Below are 22,185 nucleotides of genomic sequence, written 5' to 3'. Positions count from 1 at the left end.
AAAACTCAAAGCCACTGATCATCACACCTGTCAACTGAAACACATGAAAAACATAAAATCTGAAAAAATTAAATATGGATGTGATGTTTTAAGAAACCCAAGAAGAATTTGCACAATCAAGTAGATTTTACTTAGAATTATAAAGAAAATTAAAATGTGACACAAGGGCAAAAAAGAAATGTATATTCGGGCCTTTAGAAAAACTATAATGAAATATTTGTGAGTTATATGTACATGTAAATGTCATGTTTGTTACACATCTATATATATTTCTTTTGTCTTTCATTAATACTTTGATTTTCAAATCTACTATGAAATTGTTTCTACCTGTTATTTTTTAAGGAAATCTCTGAAGCCATTTTCTCTCTCTTCTCCAGCTGTTAACATTGAATTACTTGTGAAATATTGTGATTTTTGGTTTATATTGTAATATCTGAATAAAGACAAGAGTTCAATTCTATAACTGATATTGATTGTAAACTAAATTGCTTGCTAATAAATATGTAAATACACATTTGAGAATGATTTGAGTTCATGAACATCTGCTCACAGAAACAACAGACAGAATATGAATAAAACAGGATCTTTATTGACTTTCATCAGTTGTGAATGAAAATACTGAATTATTATTTAGTGCAGATGATCATTAAATCTAGTAAATATTCTTCAAGAGAAGTGAGAGCATTAGAAAGCTTCACAATGAAAGAGTTTTTCACTTTGGTTTGAGCACAATATCGGTGAATCCGTGAACCTGAGTGAGCTGACGGCAGTCCATCGATGCCAGGAGCTTCTGAGAGCCGGAGACGGTGGGAACAAACTTCTCCATCAGTGTAACCGTCGCAAGCTTCTCCACATCACTGACAGACAAACACAATATCAACTCTCTGGAAGATTTTCACTCTTCAAATATCATATTTAATTCAGTAGGTATGCATCTACAGTATTGGTCAAAAGTTTGAAAACATTACTATCTTTAACGTTTTTGAAAGAAGTCTCTTCTGCTCATCAAGACTGCATTTATTTGATCAAAAATATGATGATGGTGCAGATAGTGAATGTGCTGTACCTAAAGAGATGACAAACCGAGCTGTTGAAAGATCAGATCTGATCTGAATAATCCAGTTGTAATAACGTGATCTACCAGAGATCGAGGTCGAGACAGACATTCACATATGAGGCTCTGGGTCAGTCAACATTACAGCCACATTCAGCAGAAACACTGGGCTTTTATGGCTCACCAGCTGCATAGGTGTCTACTCAACATACCTACCTCCTTATTACACATCTCCATCTGAATCTTTTATGCCATACCAGACATTTACACAATTTATTTACCCTGTATGTGCAAACTGAGAAAAGACAATGGAACGAAAAGTGTGACCACCCCTTTATCTCAATATCACTTTGTTCAGGTGTTTGACGAAGGTTGGAGCTTAAAGGCTCTGATATACTTCTAGCGAAATCAAAGAATGAACTGATGTGATGTCATTTTGAACAAATCAGACGAAAATGATGTTCATTTCAGGAGTTCGAAACAGCTTGCCAAATCGAACTTTCTAGAAAAGCTCACTAAGGCTGGTAAACTCCTTCGTACTATCATTGGTCCGTGGCGATTACATATGGTGGGTGTGGCTCTGAGGCTATAATAAACAACCCATAATAGATGACTTCCTGTTGGGATGGCGTATAACTTAGAGCATAAAAATAAAACAAAATTTTTATGCCCGATGAGGTCTATATGTGTACCGAGTTTCATACAGTACATAAATATGCAAGTGTGTTTGATATGGACCAGGATTTTTATTTTTTTTTTGTTACTTGTGTTCGAGGAGTCACAACAAAACAAAAATAAATTTAAAAAAAAAATCTTTAGGAAAACAATAAGGCCTCTGCCCCTTTTGGGCTTGGACCCTAATTAGGGGGATATATATAAGGCAACAGCACTAGGTGTGGTGGTTCTTCTACATTCTCACCACTAAAGGAATAAATAATTTTTCCACAACAGTTGTTTCTATAAAGCTGCAATTGTATAAACTCTGATAACAACAACAACAACAACAACAACAACAACAACAACAACAACAACATTGTTTCGGTCCTTGCAGTCAATTATTCATAAGAAAAATATACATAATCAACATACTTTATATTGTAAAAGTTTCTAACACTGTTACACACTCAGCAGGGATGAATCATGAACTGTTCCATATTCATGATTATGGGCGGAGCTACAGCATCTTTTATCAAGAGTAAAAGAGACTTCAGTGAAAGTGAAATTAACAGATGAACTGAAAGCTTCAAACAGCACTTCATTTCAGTAACTCTGAAATCAACGACCAGATCTGATATTCACTCTCAGGTAAGTGATGGAAATGTAAGAGCTTGTTCAGTAGATTAATAGCATGAAGCAGCATCAGATAGTTGGTAGAAGTACTATGTGTAATTTTACTTTTGGCTGTAAATCGAAGTTTGATTATTGTGGTCATGTCACGCTTTAGAGATTGGCGGCAAGATGAAAAATCCAGAATGAAAAATCAGAATGATGATTTTTCTAGTAAAAGTTGCAAGTCTGTTAAACAAAAATGACACCTGGTGTTTACAGATGTTTATTTAGTGGGCTATTTTTATATTACACTTTCATACCTTTCTGTGTTGTCTTTTATATAAAAATATCTTTTCATGATTGTATAAAATTGTTTTGTAAAAACCGATTACATCTGCTGAACTGTGGCTCCCAGAGACACATATTTAGTTTCTGTATTTACAGTAGATTTTTCTGCAGCCCAACAGATCTAACTACAGCCGTATGAAGCACATGGCCAGCCGTCTCAGACGGGAAGTTAGAGGCGGAGCTTATAGTCTCAGTGAGGTTAGGGTTAGTGATGGAGGCACTTCCTGTCAGAAACTGCTGTCATGATGCCTGCTCTGACTGCTTGACAGCGGTTCATAGTTTAAGTTGTTATAATAGTTTTTAGTAATACTTTTTAGACATGCAACATCCAGTTTAGAACATGAACTAAATTACTCAGTGCACATAAGTTTTTATGAAAGTTGCTCTCTTCAGCAATGTAGATAATATATTGTCATTACTTTTCTTTTCAGTCATGGCATCCTCCAGTGGTTCAGCACTAAATAAGGAGCTCCAGTGCTCCATCTGTCTGGAAGTGTTCACTGATCCAGTCACCACTCCATGTGGACACAACTTCTGCAGATCCTGCCTGAGCAAGTGCTGGACGAACACTTGGACCTGCTTCTGTCCACTCTGTAATGAAAGATTCAGCATACGACCTGATCTCAAGATTAATACAACACTCAGAGAGGTTGTGCAATACTTTAAGGTGAAGCTCGATCGAGGAGAATCTGAGGTGTTCTGTGACTTACAATTTTTTTTATGGCCTTTTTACTTTTTTTTTTTTCATTTAAAATCAGCTAAAAGTTCATTAAAGGTGCAATATGTAAGAATTTTGCAGTATATTTTGTACACTTGAGGACTTACAATATCCCAAATGTTTGCAACTATTTGTAAATCGTGAGAAAATTGCAATTTTAACCAAGGCTCCGGGACGTGTGAGGAGTCGCCTGTCAATTGCGTCATACCCGCGTTACCCTCGGTTTCCGGTTTTATTTTGTAGAAACCATGGAAACACCAAAGACACTTTAATATTTACATGTTTTAATAGACAAGGGAACAACTGTTTTGATATATTTATAGACAGAAAACTTATTATTGTTATATAGCTCAACACGTTTAATCTTATTGCTTAAATCTAATTTTCTTGATGTTTTGCGAGTACCATGCTTTACCATGCCTCAGAGAAAAACACTATTTTGTGAAGTAGCTAACATAGCATAATCAGATGCAGCATTATTTTTAGTAACAGTAATGCAGCATTTTCTCCATCATACAATACATTTTAAAATTAATTGCATGCCATTTATCAACACAATCATCCAGCATTTAATATGATATTGTAAAATCGATCTATCTTACTGCAGTGTGTAACAGTGTCTCACAGCAGCCGCCGAGCGAACGCACAGAGTAACGTTATAACATCATTTTCAACACTCTCAAATGTATCTAATATGATAAACAGAGCTGCGTTACCTCATACTCATGACCGGAAAAGCGGAAGCAGCGCCGGCGACTGTGTCATAATAAAAGTCCCGCTGCTCGTGAGGCGTGTGTTGATCAATCACTCCAGCTCCTCGTTCAGCTCCACAACACTCGCTCCTGCTCTGCTTCACACTACAGTAACGTTAATAATCGCATCCATGAACATGATTTCTGTCCGAGTCCTATCCCGATTGTTTCCACCAGCTGTGAGGTGAAGACCACATGTCCCAAGATTATACGCTCAAACTTGCCGTCATCTACGCCTTTGTTTTGAATAGTCCTCTAGCGGACAGAAAATATTACATACTGCACCGTTAACTTTGTCAATTTTTGAGAAGCTGACAGACATGGACTAAAAGCCAGGAAAGTAAAGTTTTGAATTCATGGGGTTTTTCATTCATTATTTAAATAAGCCAAAAAATTTAGTGATAAATGTGTGTTTTTCTCTGTATGTACACATACATTTTACTACAAATGCCATGGTTAAACTATGGTTAGCAAAACCGTTTTAGTAAGAGCAGGTATTGAAATAGATGAATGTGCGGAAACTGCCTCAAAGAAATTTAACGATGTTAAACATTTAGGTTAATTAATCTTAAACAGTAACGTGTTGACAGCTCGATTTGCAATATTAAGAATTTTGCCATAAATATGTGAATTACATACAGTGAAATGATTGTCAATGACAGAATAATGTGTAAAATATTTAATACAAAATAAAATATTTTCATTCTGATCTTATTCATCAAGTCTCACACACACTGCAGGGTCGCGGTTTGACACCGTGAGGTGAAATAATCACGCATGTTTATGAGTCACAGCTTTCTCATATTGGCTTATGTTGATTAAAACTACAAGTTCTGTTGGGAAAATTCACATATTAATCACAAATACACGTATTAATAATCAGAATAGCTCTTCTCTCTCTGACAATGTCCAGATTTTGAAACCAAAGGCGTTTATTCAACTAGGTGATTACAACACATTGAAAATATACATAACCGGAATAATCGATACACCACTTTGAATATTCAGTATATATTTTTTCGTTGTTGTTTCTTTGATGACACGCTCCATGACCCAAAACGGCTACAACCCACCAGTTGAGAAACATTGCATTACTGAGTGAATAGCCTTCCTTTAGAACATGTTTTCTGGCTTCTTGCACTTTGGGCCACAACTTGGCACAAGCTTTGTGATCTTTTTTCGAGAAGTGTTACTTGAACTGAATCTTCCTCTTTTTACAGACTCGCACCTCCAATGACAGTTTCACTATTTCATCTGAAACCGTCCACATGATTATTGGTGTGGGTGTCCTGTTGATAGCAGCGTTGATCATCTTGTCTACACAATACACCGTGAGTATGAGTATGTGTATGTGTATGTGTATTGGTTTAGGAGTGTGGGGTGGTTTGGTGCTTGTGTCTTCAGATGCTTCTTGAATGATATGATGGTCTCAGCCAGGGGTTGTGCTAGGGGTGGATTAAAAGGGGCTGGAGCTCCAAATGTTTTCAGTAAAGCCCAAAATGTTTTTACAAATGAACATTTTGCTCTCAAAGTTAAGTTAGAAGCAGGAAAATAGGGCAGTGTTTGTTCTGTAATATTGTACACGGCTGTGATTCGTCCGTAGGCCTGCGGCCTTGTGCCGTAGGTTATCACAGCGTGCTGATATACAGCCATATCGCACGGCTACGAGTGTGATATTGCGTTTATACTAGGGATGCACCGATCCGCCTTTTTCACTTCTGATACCGATACCGATACCTGGGATTCAGTGTTGGCCGATACCGATCCAATCTGATATTCAAATAATAAGAAAAGTGCTAAATTACCTAATAAACTGTATGCCTCACTTAGGGCTGTGACGGTCTGCATGACAACCGCGCCACCGCGGTCGTGGAGTGTCACCGGTGGTAGTGTGGCGTGTATATAATATATAATCTCAAAGGTCGCGTTAACCGAGAATTTTCCGTCATTGATGTAATTTTATTTTTTAGCAGTGATGGAAAAAATCTGCTGCCTGTCCGTCATTTTGACAGATTACTGAGGCTGATATTGCTTGTAACTGTAATTCCCACCCCTGTCCAGTAGGTGGTGAGTGCGCTCCAGTGTGGCAGCAGAGCGCGAGTTCAATCTCCAGAATAAAATTAAAACAATGCGTTTGATTACACGCACCCAGTTTGTCCATATATTATATTACTTATGCTTACATAATTAAGTTTCTAATCCATTTTGTTTTATTTTTCTTGCTGCTGACTATAAGTTTATGGTCAACGAATGGCTTTTCTGAGGTATACGTGACATTGTTTACAACACTGATTGAACTGACATGATACAGATTTCGGTAAGCTACTGCAACTTAACATTTTTTGATTTTCATTCATGTTTATTTTCTTCTGTAAAGTAGTAAAGAGGAAGAGATGATCGCGTTCACTCATGATGCTCAAAAAGTGTTGAGATGAGATGAAAGATGAAAACTGAAAAGTGACGAAGACTTTGTTTAACTTTTTTCCATAATACTTTCTTTTCATAATATAAATAAATGCATAGCCTAGGCCTATTTGTTTATTCTATAAGTTTTGTGAATAAATATGAAAATGTGGACGAAATCAGAAGCTATTACATGTCTTATAATTAAAATATAAAAATTAAAATGATGCAGCAACATATGATAGGACAGAACAAAAAAATGCTATTAACAATCTTTCATTGTGCAAAAGTATTATAATATGAACGGCTCCCATACAGAGCGGCACAAAGCGCTTATGCGCATCCCGTGTGCAGAATGATGCGCTTGAAGCATCATGGAGTCGCAGCGCTCCGCAGTGAAAAGTTCAAAGCACATAGTGAAGATATATTGATGCATATTGTATAGAGTGCCCCAGGGATGACGCATTTTTGTTGGCAAAACCCGGAAGCGAGTTAGCATTTTAGGACTTCCGGTTCCAACGCCGTAAAGTCTATGGGTTTTTTGAATGGGTTTTTGCTAAATCGCCTGAAATAAGGTCTGTGGTTAACAAAGCCTCTAAATACTTTCACGTTTTGATCTATGACATAAAACACACCAGTTATAACCCACTTGTGATTTTTTAAACCTTTACTGTGTCTTAAAATCGGCGGTTGCTAACAAGTGCTAAAAGGGACTACTTCCTTTGGCGGGGACTTTAGACGTCATCATTAAAAACGGGACATTTGGACAGCATTTCTCATGAAAAAGTGGAAAAGTATTCATACATATTATCGATATCGTTTTCTATAGATTAAGTATAATAGAGTACCTCAGGGATGACGCGTTTTTGTAGGCCAACCCGGAAGTTAGCGGCGCACGGGTTCCCTCGATTGAAAGCCTATGCATTTTTCCCATAGAGTTTTGGAAAATCGCAGAAAATAAGCTCTGTGTTTAACGAAAGGTTATGACACTTATACGTTTTGTCTATCAAGATAATATTTACAAGTTAACACAACATTTATAGATTTTGAAGCCTAAATAAAGTCATCAGATATAAAAAGCTAACAGTAGGCTATAAACGGACTACAGCACACCATGGTCACGTATCAACGTCGTCACCACCAAGCGTCCTCAAACTTTATTTAGAAAACAACTTTATTTAAAAACATGCTCGCTGATTATGATCTGCGCTGTGTATGAATACTTATCCACTTTTTCATGAGAAATGCTGTCCAAATGTCCTGTTTGTCATGATGACGTCTAAAGTCCCCGCCAAAGGAAGTAGTCCCTTTTAGCAATTTGTTAGCAATCGCCGATTTTAAGACACATTAATTGTTTAAAAAAAAATCACAAGTGGGTTATAACTGGTGTGTTTTATGTCATAGATCAAAACATGAAAGTATTTAGAGGCTTAGTTAACCACAGACCTTATTTCAGGCGATTTAGCAAAAACCCATTCAAAATACCCATAGACTTTACGGCGTTGGAACCGGAAGTCCTAAAATGCTAACTCGCTTCCGGGTTTTGCCTACAAAAATGCATCATCCCTGAGGTACTCTATAATAGAAACATTGATCTTGGAGAGAGTTTCATTGTGTTGACTGTCGTAACCGAATGCGACACGCAGTCTGAATGCTGAATGGAGAATGACTGACAGCCGCAGCGGAGGGAGGCATTTACATGAACTTTAATTTAACAACTTAAATATTTATCTGTACCTCAAATTAAACTATGGAATGGCTTCAGAACACTTGGAATATAGTGCACTGAAACTTTATGGTGCTTTTTAATGTTTTTGTGCCTTTTGTGGAGCTTAAAGGGTTAGTTCACCCAAAAATGAAAATTCTGTCATTAATTACACACCCTCATGTTGTTCGACACCCGTGAGACCTTCGTTCATCTTCAGAACACTAATTAAGATATTTCTGTTGAAATCCGATGGCTCAGAAAGGCCTCCATAGCCAGCAATGTCATTTCCTCTCTCAAGACCCATAAAAGGTACTAAAGACGTCATTGCAAAGTCCATCTCACTACAGTGGTTCTACAATCATTTTATGAAGCGACAAGAATAGTTTTTGTGTGCAAAAAAAACCTAAATAACGACTTATATAGTGATGGGCCGATTTCAAAACACTGCTTCCTGAAGCTTCGAAGCGTTATGAATCAGCATGATTTGGATCGCTTGTCAAACCGCCAAACTGCTGAAATCATGTGACTTTGGCGATCTGAATCATGAATCGATACACTGATTCATAACGCTTCGAAGCTTCAGGAAGCAGTGTTTTGAAATCGGCCCATCACTATACAAGTCGTTATTTAGTTTTTTTTTGCACACAAAAACTATTCTCGTCACTTCATAAAATGATTGTAGAACCACTGTAGTGAGATGGACTTTGCAATGACGTCTTTAGTACCTTTTATGGGTCTTGAGAGAGGAAATGACATTGCTGGCTATGGAGGCCTTTCTGAGCCATCGGATTTCAACAGAAATATCTTAATTTGTGTTCTGACGATGAACAAAGGTCATACGGGTGTCGAACGACATGAGGGTGAGTAATTAATGACAGAATTTTCATTTTTGGGTGAACTAACCCTTTAACAATAACACGTGTTATATCACAATTCTGACTTTAAAACTCGCAATTCTGACTTTATATGTCGCAATTCTGACTTTATAACTCGCAATTCTGACTTTATAACTCGCAATTCTGACTTTATAACTCGCAATTCTGACTTTATAACTCGCAATTCTGACTTTATAACTCGCAATTCTGACTTTATATCTCGCAATTGACTTTATATCACACAATTCTGACTTTATAACTCGCAATTCTGACTTTATAACTCGCAATTCTGACTTTATAACTCGCAATTCTGACTTTATAACTCGCAATTCTGACTTTATAACTCGCAATTCTGACTTTATATCTCGCAATTCTGACTTTATATCACACAATTCTGACTTTATATCTCGCAATTCTGACTTTATATCACGCAATTCTGACTTTATATGTCGCAATTCTGACTTTATATGTCGCAATTCTGACTTTATAACTCGCAATTCTGACTTTATATGTCGCAATTCTGACTTTATAACTCGCAATTCTGACTTTATATCACGCAATTCTGACTTTATAACTCACAATTCTGACTTTATATCACGCAATTCTGACTTTATAACTCGCAATTCTGACTTTATATGTCGCAATTCTGACTTTATATGTCGCAATTCTGACTTTATATGTCGCAATTCTGACTTTATATGTCGCAATTCTGACTTTATAACTCGCAATTCTGACTTTATATGTCGCAATTCTGACCTTATATCACGCAATTCTGACTTTATATGTCGCAATTCTGACTTTATATGTCGCAATTCTGACTTTATAACTCGCAATTCTGACTTTATATGTCGCAATTCTGACTTTATATCACGCAATTCTGACTTTATATCTCGCAATTCTGACTTTATATCATAATTCTGACTTTATATTATGCAATTCTGACTTTATATCTCGCAATTCTGACTTTATATGTCGCAATTCTGACTTTATATCTCGCAGTTCTGACTTTATATCTCGCAATTCTGACTTTATAACATGCAATTCTGACTTTATATCATAATTCTGACTTTATATTATGCAATTCTGACTTTATATCTCGCAATTCTGACTTTATATCTCGCAGTTCTGACTTTATATCTCGCAATTCTGACTTTATATCTCGCAGTTCTGACTTTATATCTCGCAATTCTGACTTTATAACATGCAATTCTGACTTTATATCATAATTCTGACTTTATATTATGCAATTCTGACTTTATATCTCGCAATTCTGACTTTATATCTCGCAGTTCTGACTTTATATCTCGCAATTCTGACTTTATATCTCGCAATTCTGACTTTATAACATGCAATTCTGACTTTATATCATGCAATTCTGACTTTATATCATAATTCTGACTTTATATTATGCAATTCTGACTTTATAAATCGCAATTGTGATATTTAAATCTCACAATTCTGAGAAAAACCCTTTTTGAGAGGAAACAAGCTTCCATATATCTCAGTACATGTAACTCAGAGAAAGATTAAACATTCTCCATTTACATATATGACCAACATTGTAACAACACAAAGTGTGTTGAAAACCTGCAAACTTGCCCCTTAAAAATATTGAAGATAGCATCCTTTTGTCTGTTTAACTGAACACGATTTTAAATTGACTTCATCTTAGAGCTATTGTCATATTGACATTCCTCTGGCTGATTAAAGGATGTTTTGCTATTTGCTATCTTGAACATGCACTTTCTGTAAAGCTGCTTTGAAACTAATATATATTGTAAAAAGCACTATATGGTTTTACTATGGTAAAACTGTAGCAACTATGGTTATCATGACTAGTTACCATAGGTTTTGAAACCATGCACTTTGTAGTTATGGTTTTACAACAACAATCATAGATAAACCATAGTTGTAGTAAAACCATGGTTCATTTTGTTGTTTTTACTGCAAATGCTGTGGTAAAACCAAGGTTAATTTAGAAATAAATGTGAATTTAATGCTCCTAATTTACATTACTAATATTCACGTTGGTTAAAAACATCTGATAAATGAATAAATGTATGTATTTATTTAATCTGTTCATTGAAAATGTATTTAAAAATAAATTTGCAACTGCTATTGAGAGTGGTGTACATTGATTCATTATAGTGTGGAAGGACAGTGGTTAATGTACGGAACTGATAAACCGTGGACCGACCATGGGCCGCCAGAAAACATTTATTACAAACCAGTGGCTCGATAGCGGACCACCGTTGGAAAAGTGCCGGCTACCGCCAGTGGCCCGCTGGAATAACGATGAGCAAAATTCCAGCAGACCGTTGGCGGCGTCCGCCGGTGGGCCGCCAGTGGCCTGCTGGTCTGATGTTAGCTGGGACAGACTACTACATGCACAGTATCGGATTTAGTCCGGACGATATCCGATCCGGCAAAAATGGCAGTATCAGAGCCGATACCGATCTGAATATCGGATCGGTGCATCCCTAGTTTATACATCAGTTTGACGGCACGAGTGTGTAAATAAATAAGAACAACAACGGGTCTTCTGTGCAGCACTACTTCCTTCCGCCACGGATACAAATCTCAAGTTGACAGTTGGACCAAGCCTCCGTTACTAATTCTAAAACGTCACTTCAAAACTAGTAACGAAGGAACGTTAAGTCCCTCCATCATTGTATTTTGTACAGTATTATTGAGAGAGAGAGAGAGAGAGAGAGAGAGATCGCCTGAGTATTACCTGTCTGAAATAACATTAATTCTTATATCCATTATAAAAGTCTGTTTGAATGTCCGCTGAGGAAAGCGATCTTTGCATTTGTCCTTTTTACAAAGAATATACACTAACAAGAAGCGACAGTCAATAACGTTCCATTGTAACACCTGCGCCCAGCAGCAGCTCTGCGTTTCGCCATTTTGTGGTGAAAGTGAGTCGTCAGTCCACTAGTTTCTATGGCAATATCAGCTGCTTTGTTAAAACAAAACGTACATTAAAGCTGAAATCCAACCTGAATGATGACAACACAGAATAAAATACTATCATAGTGATCATCAAATCCTTTTAACAGTTTATTTTACACACTTTGTGTTTAAGTCTTCCACTTTTTACACAAAACCTTTGCTCTCTAGAAACCCAGTCAGTTTGGGTTAAAATTCTTTAAAAGGTTTATAAACACTGAATTATTACCAACATATGAAATTAAATTCAGGTCATGCATCAGAAAAAAATGGGAATGTTGGACAATACATATATGAATATAACAGCTTGATTTTGCAGTGTTGTCTAATGTGCGTTAAAGCAAAAGTGTCCAAAAGTGTGAATTATGGGATAATGGACACAGCAATGCATCATGTGTTATAACACTCTTCTTTGGGAATGCACTTCAGCGTCATCTTAAGCCGAGTTCAGACTGCATAATTTTAGCCCTGATTTTGGCTCACCGACAGGTTTTGAGAAATCGCCAATAAATGCCCGAAATCACAGGCAAATCGGTGCTCGTTCACGCGGGTGACAATCGCGCAGTGTGAATGAGCAAAGAGGCGATCTGAGAGAATCGCCGACGCCCGTGAGATATTTGGCATGCTAAATATCTGGACCTGTCTGCGATTCAAAATCCTGCAGTGTGAAAAGTGTTCTGACTGAAAACTACATCGGCGATGACCGACAGCCAATGAGAGAACAAGATACAGAGCAGCGGGGAGTTCGGGGAGGAGTTATAGACCACAATATCAGCGTCTACCCAACAGCCTCCTCCATATTCTTCTTTCCTTTTTCTTGTTTTCGCTGCATATCAGCGCATAGGCAATTCATATTGCAAGCTTCTTGCAGGATACCATTTTTAATAATAGTCCCAGTCTCACGTGAGAACTCCGGTCTTGTATGCGTGATATCGCGTTGTTTCCTTGTCACATCTCGCGTGTCATCAGAGTTGTCGGCAATTCTTCCTATTGTAAAGTCATGCAGTGTGAAACCTGTCGCCGATCCATCGTGCAGATTGAACACAGCAGCGACTGAATGCTGGCCAAGATAGTCATGCAGTGTGAAAAGAACAGTGACCCGACTACTTTGAAAATCGTGCAGTCTGAACTCGGCATTAACAAGACAATCAAAGAGGAGTAGATTGTGCAAGCTGCGCCCTTTGTTTAACGTTAGTTTATTTATTTATTTTTGGTTTATCGCATTTGGATGGACTGATAAAGGGAGCTGTAAAGTATTTTTGTTGAAGTACAATGTAGTTTTGACCATAATAATGTGTAACTCGTGTAAATATTACAGTAATATAGAAAAATAATATACATACATTTATAGGTAAAATCGAACTCCGAGCCTCCTGTACCCATTCTGTGACGTCAAACAACTTCCCTGTGCAAAGGATCATGGGGGCCCGAAGTGTCCATCAGTTGTACCCTTCGAAATCCTTCATTCAGAAGGGCCCTTTGAAGCGGCCAGTTTTGAGCACTTTGGTTTGGAACGACCCTTCAATATGGCGTCAATGATTGTTTTCACTCCGAAGTACCCTTCGGAGGGCGATATATCCCATTTGGAACGCACTGAAAGTGTCGCATCTTGGGTTCTCTTTGTTACAGCGAAGGGAATTTTCCATAACATAGCCTACAGCGCAAAAACAGCTTCATTTGCAAAAGTTCCTTTCAATTTAAAAGTCTCTTGTGACTCACTGACTCATTCACCTGTAAAGTGTTGCCGCCATCTAAAGGCGTATTAATGTAACTTTCACTCAATCCATATTATGCACTAATACAGTGGTTCCCAAACCTGTCCGGGAGGACCCCCAGCCCTGCACATTTTGTATGTCTCCCTCATCTATCACACCTGATTCAACTCATGTGCTCATTAGTAGAGACAGCAAGACCTGAAATGGGTGTGTCAGAAATAGGGAGATATACAAAATGTTCATTCAACCGTACAAAAGCACCAGTGTGCCCGTGGCAGGTTATCAAGTATGCCAAGCTTGTGCCAAAACCTCGTAACTCTATTGGATCCTTAAACTGTCAGTCAAACCTCAAATCCGTCCCATCTCTATTTTAATTGCTTTAATTCAGTGCAGTGCAGCACAGCAAAATAGACTCGTACAGAAATGATCGCTGCACTGCTGTATATACCAATTAAGAGCAGACGTCACCGTTACTTCACTTGCAGCTGCATGCGCACAGTGGTGGGAGAAAAATAGCGGTAACAAGTGGAGGAAAATGGGAAAAATCCACAGAATAAGAGAAAAATGTATTGTGCCCTTGGATGTCAGAACCGAAATGCAAAAACTATAGTCTTTATTTTTATAGAATATTGTCATTGAAGACGCCATTTGAAACTAAACGCAGACGTTTATGATACAAGTCACAGACTGGACTGATGAAACCTGCGATGATTAGTCTACTATTAAAGCATGAATTTGATGTAAACACTAAGTCTATATAATATTCACATATGCAGTTCATGGGGGACATACATAGCAGTTACAGCATGAAATAATGTTTAAACCTATAACATTTTACATAGATAACTTTTAAGGTTGGTTAACTAAAAACATCATCGTTGTTTGCAAACACAAAATAGGTCTATACGCACTGCTGCTGGAAGTCATTGTTGGTGTTGTGCCGACCGGACTGCGGTACATATCAGACTTTTAATAGCTAGCGATAATGCAAATTAGCTATAAAAACTGAGACTTTATAACAAATAATATAAAGTTTACCTGATTCTTATGTTTCACAGTCACGTCATGTTATGTTTGATTTGGTTTTCATTCTGTCACATGTGCTCCTTTGTTCTGTTCCCTTTCAGTCGGTCACGTTCGACGTACGTCAGTAGTGACCGACGAATTGGGATATCGCTAGAGAGCCCTATCAGCTTCGAGTGAACTAAAACAAGCCAATGGAATTGGCGTGCGATATTTGCATAATGCGCACCGCCTCCGACAGGTGTATATAAATAGGAAGCAGATGCAATCGCACTCTGTCTTTCGCTTCGGAGCCAACAGTTGGTGTCCAGCTTCAGACTTCACAAGAGTGAAACTAAACAGCCTTGGAGATTCAGCGTCTGTTTGTGTTGGCGTTAAAGCACAACAGCGAGGTCGCGAGCTTCCCGGGGAGCCTGAGCTTAAGCTCTCAACTGCTGTTTTAACAGCAACTGAATTCCCATATAAAACGCAGTTGTCTGTTGCGATTTGGGCTGGTTCCTCCCGGTGTGTTCGGGGAGTGGTGTACCTGAACACATCGCGTCACTCCCTGTGTGCTTCAGCACGAGAGAGCTGACTCTTCCCCTTCTAAAAGAGCTTCACAGACAGACACTGCGTCTTTTTCAAGACGTCATTCTGTCTGTGCGTTTCAATCACTTTCTCTCATGTCTGCTTAGCGTGCTGAGACTGTGTTTGTGGGTGGTTCATATTCTCTTATGAGAATATGCCCACGTCGGCGCGTTGTTTGTCTCGCCTTTCTCGTAAGGGCTTGAGCGTTCAGCGCGCCGTGTGCCGTCGAGCTGCCGGCTGACAGCGCGCGTTGCCATGGCAACCCTGCGCGTCGTCTGGCACTCTAGATGCACGGTCGAGACTCGAGCGCCTTTAATGAGGTGGAGTCCCCTCACTTATTCCCCGATCTAGTTTATTTTTCTGAATAAGAAAAATACTACTTTGGTTAATAAGCCTGGGTGACCAGAGGATCACAGTGGGGCTATACCCGCCGAGCCATTCTCCATGGGCCCCCCACTCCTCTAGTGCATCGCAAACATGTTGTGACTATGTCCGTGGGTGGTTCATGTTTAATAAAACATGGCCACGTCGGCGCCCAGTGCGCCGCGTGTCGTCCAGTTGGACGGCCACGTTCACTGTCCAACATGGCTGGTAGCTTCTGCTTGGATTGCTGGTCCTTCTCATGAGGGACCTAGCGTCTTAGTCGGAGCTCCAGCAGAGGATCAGATGTCGACTGCTACATTGGAGAGAGTATTGTTGGGCTCTGAAAATGAAGATGATGCTGAGCATCCCACAGTCGTGATGTGCTCATGCTGAATCAGATTCAGACTTGACAACCATGCTTTCCCGGGCCCCTGGGGCGTTGTGTGATGCGCACTCGCCTTGCCCCGCCCCCTGTGCCCGGACGTGCATGGAAAAACTTGGCAGTTTTGTAGCCTCTTTGGTGTTAAATATGGAACGCCAAGGGGGCCATAATCTGCATTACAAGTTTTTTCTCTCTCACTACCCTTTAGGGTGGGGTCGCAGTGCTACGGGCACACCACCTCTGCCCTGCATGGGTCCTGGCCACCGGCAAGTCCGTGGTAGGCCAAAGCACTCATTGCATGTGGGTAGTTCTGAGTCAGGGTTGAGCTACGCATGATACAGGTCATAGCGCAGGCCTCTGGCCAGACAATGTCCACCATGGTGGTCCGGAAACACCCCTGGCTGGTCTTGCTGGGATGTGTCATCGTCAAGTACACTTTCTCGATGTGCTCATCTCACAAGCTGGCCTAAAACCCAGCCCGCTCTCCCGCAGCCAACCCAGTTGGTTAGCAGGAGGCGGTCCTGGGGATATGGTGACCTGCAGCTGAAGTAAACAGTTCTTTCCCCGGAGGAGGGCCGGGTGGAGATTTCTGGTCTGTTCTGCCACTGGCTCTCCGGAGTCCAGCGGTACCCACGAATAGAACTGTTATCTGATCCTCCAGGTCCCAAGAGGGTGTGGCTGGTAGTATGCAAGGCCCCCCCTTGCCACTCTCAGCCCTCTCTCACTTCACCAGCAGGTTCCAGTGTGGTGGTTCAGGCCGCACCCCATGTGCCGTCTCCCATTCACACTGCTACCTCGCAGAGTCTGACCACACTCCGGGCCGCTCCCATGCCGTCCGAGTCGGGTCCCCGTACTCTGCTTGCGGCTGTCAGCGTGCGAGGCCCTGCCTTGTCACGCGCAGCCCCCCCTCACATCGCCAGCGGGTGGCAGTGTGATGGCGCAGGCCGCGCCCCGTGCGCCGTCTCCCATACGCACTGCTGCCTCGCAGAGTCTGACCACACTCCGGGCCGCTCCCATGCCGTCCGAGTCGGGTCCCCGTACTCTGCCTCGCTGCCCCACCCCCGGTGCGTCTGTGGTGCCTTTGGTCCCGCTGGCTCGGTGTCTGGAAGCGTGGATAGCGCTCCCCAGCCTGTCCAGCTGGCTCATTCGTACCATCAGACTCGGCTATGCGATTCAGTTCGCCCGGCGTCCCCCGGTTTTCAGGGGTGTCCACTACACTCAGGTGTCACTGGACAACGCACCTGTTCTCCGGGCGGAGATTGCTGTCCTCCTGGCGAAGGATGCAATCGAGCCGGTCCCTCCAGCCGATATGAAGTCGGGGTTTTACAGCCCCCTACTTCATTGTACCAAAAAGGGCGGTGGGCTATGGCCAATCCTGGATCTGTGCGTCTTGAACCGGTACCTTTACAAGTTGCTGTTCAAGATGCGCAGAAGCGCGTTTTCGAATGCGTCCGTCCCCGGGATTGGTTTGCAGCGATCGACCTGAAGGACGCGTACTTTCATGTCTCGATTCTGCCTCGCCACAGACCCTTTCTACGGTTTGCGTTCGAGGGTCGAGCATATCAGTACAAAGTCCTACCCTTCAGGCTGGCCCTGTCGCCCCGCGTCTTCACGAAGGATGCGGAGGCAGCCATTGTTCCCCTCAAGGAACAAGGCGTTCATATTCTCAACTACCTCGACGACTGGTTGATCCTGGCCAGCTCGCGAGCGCAGTTGTGCGAACACAGGGATATGGTTTTAGCTCACCTCAGCCGGTTGGGGCTTCGGGTCAACTGGGACAAGAGCAACTCTCCCCCGGGCAGAGGATCTCTTGTCTCGGTCTCGAGCTAGACTCGGTCGCCCGGACTGCGCGCCTCACCGAGGAACGCATCCAGTCGGTGTTGACCTGCCTGAGCACGCTCAAGCGCAGGACAGCGGCCCCACTGAAAGTATTTCGGAGGCTCCTGGGGCATATGGCATCTGCAGCCGCGGTAACGCCGCTCGGATTGCTCCATATGAGGCCGCTTCAACACTGGCTCCGCGGCCGGGTCCCGAGATGGGCGTGGCAGCGCGGCACGCTCCGTGTCCCCGTGACACCGAGCTGCCGTCGCACCCTCATCCGGTGCTCGGATCCTTCGTTCCTGCGGGCCGGAGTACCCCTCGAACAAGTGTCCAGGCATGCTGTGGTCTCCACAGACGTCTCTGCCACGGGATGGGGGGCCACGTACAACGGGCATGCAGTGTCGGGTCTTTGGACGGGGCCTCAGCTGCATTGGCATATCAATTGCCTGGAGTTGCTAGCAGTATGTCTTGCACTGAGCCGCTTCAAGGAGCTGCTGTCAGACAAGCACGTACTGGTCCGCTCGGACAGCACTGCGGCCGTTGCGTACATCAACCATCAAGGTGGTCTACGCTCCCGTCGCATGTCGCAACTCGCCCGCCATCTCTTGTTGTGGAGTCAGAAGCAACTGAGGTCCCTTCGGGCCACTCATGTCCCAGGTGTGCTCAACCGTGCAGCCGACGAGCTGTCACGGCAGCCTCCACTTGCGGGCGAGTGGCGGCTCCACCCCCAGGCGGTTCAGCTGATTTGGCAGCATTTCGGCGAGGCCCAGGTAGACCTGTTTGCCTCCCCAGAAACTGCCCACTGCCAGTGGTTCTATTCCCTGACGGCGGCACGCTCGGCACGGATGCCCTGGCACACAGCTGGCCCCAGGGTCTACGCAAATATGCGTTTCCCCCAGTGAGCCTTCTCGCACAACTCCTGTGCAAGGTCAGGGAGGACGGGGAGCAGGTCTTGTTAGTGGCTCCGTACTGGCCCACTCGGACCTGGTTCTCGGACCTCATCCTCCTCGCGACAGCCCCTCCCTGGCCGATTCCTCTGAGGAAGGACCTCCTGACTCAGAGACGGGGCACCCTGTGGCACCCGCGTCCCGATCTGTGGAACCTCCACGTGTGGTCCCTGGACGGGATGCGGAGGTTCTGAGTGATCTCCCGCAAGCGGTCGTAGACACCATCACTTCCGCTAGAGCTCCTTGCACTAGGAGCCTCTACGCGCTGAAGTGGAACCTGTTCGTCGAATAGTGCGCCTCTCGCCGAGAGGACCCCCGATCATGCTCGGTCAGATCTGTGCTTTCCTTCCTGCAAGAAGGGTTGGAGCGAAGGCTGTCTCCCTCCACCCTGAAGGTGTATGTTGCCGCTATCGCTGCACATCACCACGCAGTTGAGGGTAAGTCCCTGGGGAAACACGATCTGATCGTCAGGTTCCTGAGGGGGGCAAGGAGACTGAATCCTCCTCGCCCTTCCTCCGTACCCTCTTGGGATCTGACCCTGGTTCTCTCAGCTCTCCGGGGTCATCCCTTTGAGCCCTTGCGATCAGTCGACCTGAAACTAATGTCTCTGAAAACTGTCCTTCTGGTCGCATTGGCTTCCCTTAAGAGGGTAGGGGACCTGCATGCGTTTTCGGTCGACGAAGCGTGCCTAGAGTTCGGGCCCGGTGATTCTCACATCATCCTGAGACCCCGGCCTGGATACGTGCCCAAGGTTCCTACCACTCCCTTCAGAGATCAGGTAGTGAACCTGCAAGCGCTGCCCTCGGAGGAGGCAGACCCAGCCCTAGCTTTGCTCTGTCCCGTCCGCGCTCTGCGTGTGTATGTGGACAGAACGCGAAGCTTCAGGACCTCAGATCAGCTCTTTGTCTGTTACGGAGGCCAGCAGAAGGGAAAGGCTGTCTCCAAGCAGAGGATGGCCCACTGGATAGTGGATGCCATCGCCTTGGCGTATGAATCCCAGGGCGTGCCTTGCCCGCTCAGGTTGAGAGCCCACTCCACCAGAGGGGTGGCCTCTTCCTGGGCGCTGGCTCATGGCGCCTCACTGACAGATATCTGTAGAGCTGCGGGCTGGGCGACACCTAACACGTTTGCTAGGTTTTATAGCCTACGTGTAGAGCTGGTATCTTCACGTGTACTCGCATCCACTAGTCGGTAGACGTGTTGTACCCGCTCTAAGTGTCGGCTTGCAATGCCATTCCCGCCCCTTGGCCGGATACGTGCATACTTTTTACTCCAGTCGTGTTCCCCGCTTGGCGAACCCTGTCGAGTTCCTCCGCCTCCCCCTTCGGCTCGGACATTGCGGAGTGTCTGATGCCAGGCCTACATCCGTCGCTGACGCTGTCTGTTGGCTGGGGCCCATATGTCGTGACTCCTCTACGTGAGCGGTCCCATATGTGTATTCATCCACGGTTTAAAACTCCCTACGGGCCGAGTCCGTGTCTTTCCCTTAGCAGAGCCAGCTCTGCTGTCACCTGTCAGATGAGTCTCCCCCTACCCAGGTGGAGCCATCCCAGGGATTCCATATGCATACTGCCCCCCGGGCCAGTCCATATGTGTATTCTCCACGTAAACTCCTCCCCCATTGGGTAGGTAGTGGCCTCCGCAGCATCCCCTACGGGTTCGCTTCCCCAGTGTAGTCTAGTTTACTTAGTGGGTATGTCGGAACAGCAGTAGACTCTCTCGGCGTAAGCTCGCCCCCTTCACCGTCCCAATTGGTGCGACGGGTGGCTAGAGCTTGCACTGGGCACTGGAAGGGGTTTCGTAACTGTGGCGCTTTATTTGGGATCCCAATTCGTCGGTCACTACTGACGTACGTCGAACGTGACCGACTGAAAGGGAACGTCTCGGTTACGTATGTAACCCTCGTTCCCTGAAGGAGGGAACGGAGACGTACGTCCCGTCGCCACAGTTTCTGTACCCTCGCTGTTGTGCGGACACCAGTTGTCTCCTCAGCGAAAAACAGAGTGCGATTGCATCTGCTTCCTATTTAGATACACCTGTCGGAGGCGGTGCGCATTATGCAAATATCGCACGCCAATTCCATTGGCTTGTTTTAGTTCACTCGAAGCTGATAGGGCTCTCTAGCGATATCCCAATTCGTCGGTCACTACTGACGTACGTCTCCGTTCCCTCCTTCAGGGAACGAGGGTTACATACGTAACCGAGACGTTTTCCCACCACAATCAGTCATCATGGACACTGCACTACTCATCACAGCTGTATGTCATTTGAGTTAATCATCAGTGTATATACAACAACATCAACATTTATTTGTTGTTATCAGTGTATATAAGTTCCTGTTTGTCCTTAGTTCAGTGTCTAGTGTTTAGTTCTGAGATTATATTATATTATAGTTTATATTATGAACTAATCTAAATCACAAATGCAGTGAACCTAAACCGACTCATCTCTGAAGAGCAGGTGATTTGATTGTCTGTCATCTAATCGTGGTTCATTTATATTTTTTCCCTATTTTAGCCAGTGGAACCAGGACAACACAAACCTCAAGGAGGGATGAAGAAAACCTGTGCTCTGCAGTTCCAAGACTCCTCGTGTACCTATTATATTATATATAATATATTATATGTGATATTTATTATTACATATCATATCATTATATTAATATACAACTTTTATTATTATTTGATTGCACTGTCCATTGCATTATTGTCGAAATTCTTGAGTTTTTTTGAAAATATATTTATATTATGATTATTGTAAATTTTATGTAACACTACTGTTAAATCATCAAGACCTGGGTTTCAGCAATTGATGGTGAGTAAGCTGGGTTTTCTCTGGAAAGTTATAATCTGCTGGCGGTGCCTCCAAAAATGTGTCAACTATACACCAAGAAAATAGATTATGTACACTGTTCTCCTAATTAAATAAAATGAATTTCTCTATTTGCTATGGGCTGTTTTATTTATAAACTACACTGTAATCAAATTATTAAATGCAAATATACAGTGAAACAAATACAAAAGTAGTAACAAAGAGAATTTTTTTTTTGTTTTGTTTTTTGCCAAACAAAACGCTCTAAAACTTAAAACAGAAATAAAATATTAGTTTTCTTTTTAGAAAAAAAATCAAATGAAACCCCTTCATTTAAATAATGTAAATTATATGATATAGACACAGGGCAAAATAAACTGCAGTCAGGTGAATGATATCAGTTATAAATTGCAGCTGTAAACCTCTATGAATTCAAACTGTAACTTAAATTATACATTCACACTTATAAGTGCTCAA

The 22,185-nt window shown here is 42.7% G+C and overlaps 1 long non-coding RNA gene across 1 annotated transcript; it reads left to right on the top strand.

Moving 5' to 3' along the window:
- The first annotated feature begins 2,104 nt into the window (after window positions 1-2,104).
- On the top strand, window positions 2,105-21,844 carry LOC125254814. The gene is made up of 4 exons (XR_007181749.1): window positions 2,105-2,359; window positions 3,103-3,338; window positions 5,362-5,472; window positions 21,415-21,844. It is a non-coding gene; the product is annotated as an uncharacterized LOC125254814 (long non-coding RNA).
- Window positions 21,845-22,185: the final 341 nt, after the last annotated feature.

The sequence above is a fragment of the Megalobrama amblycephala genome, linkage group LG19 (genome assembly GCF_018812025.1).
Source record: "Megalobrama amblycephala isolate DHTTF-2021 linkage group LG19, ASM1881202v1, whole genome shotgun sequence".
NCBI lineage: Eukaryota > Metazoa > Chordata > Actinopteri > Cypriniformes > Xenocyprididae > Megalobrama > Megalobrama amblycephala.
This window is presented reverse-complemented; position numbering and strand designations above follow the sequence as displayed.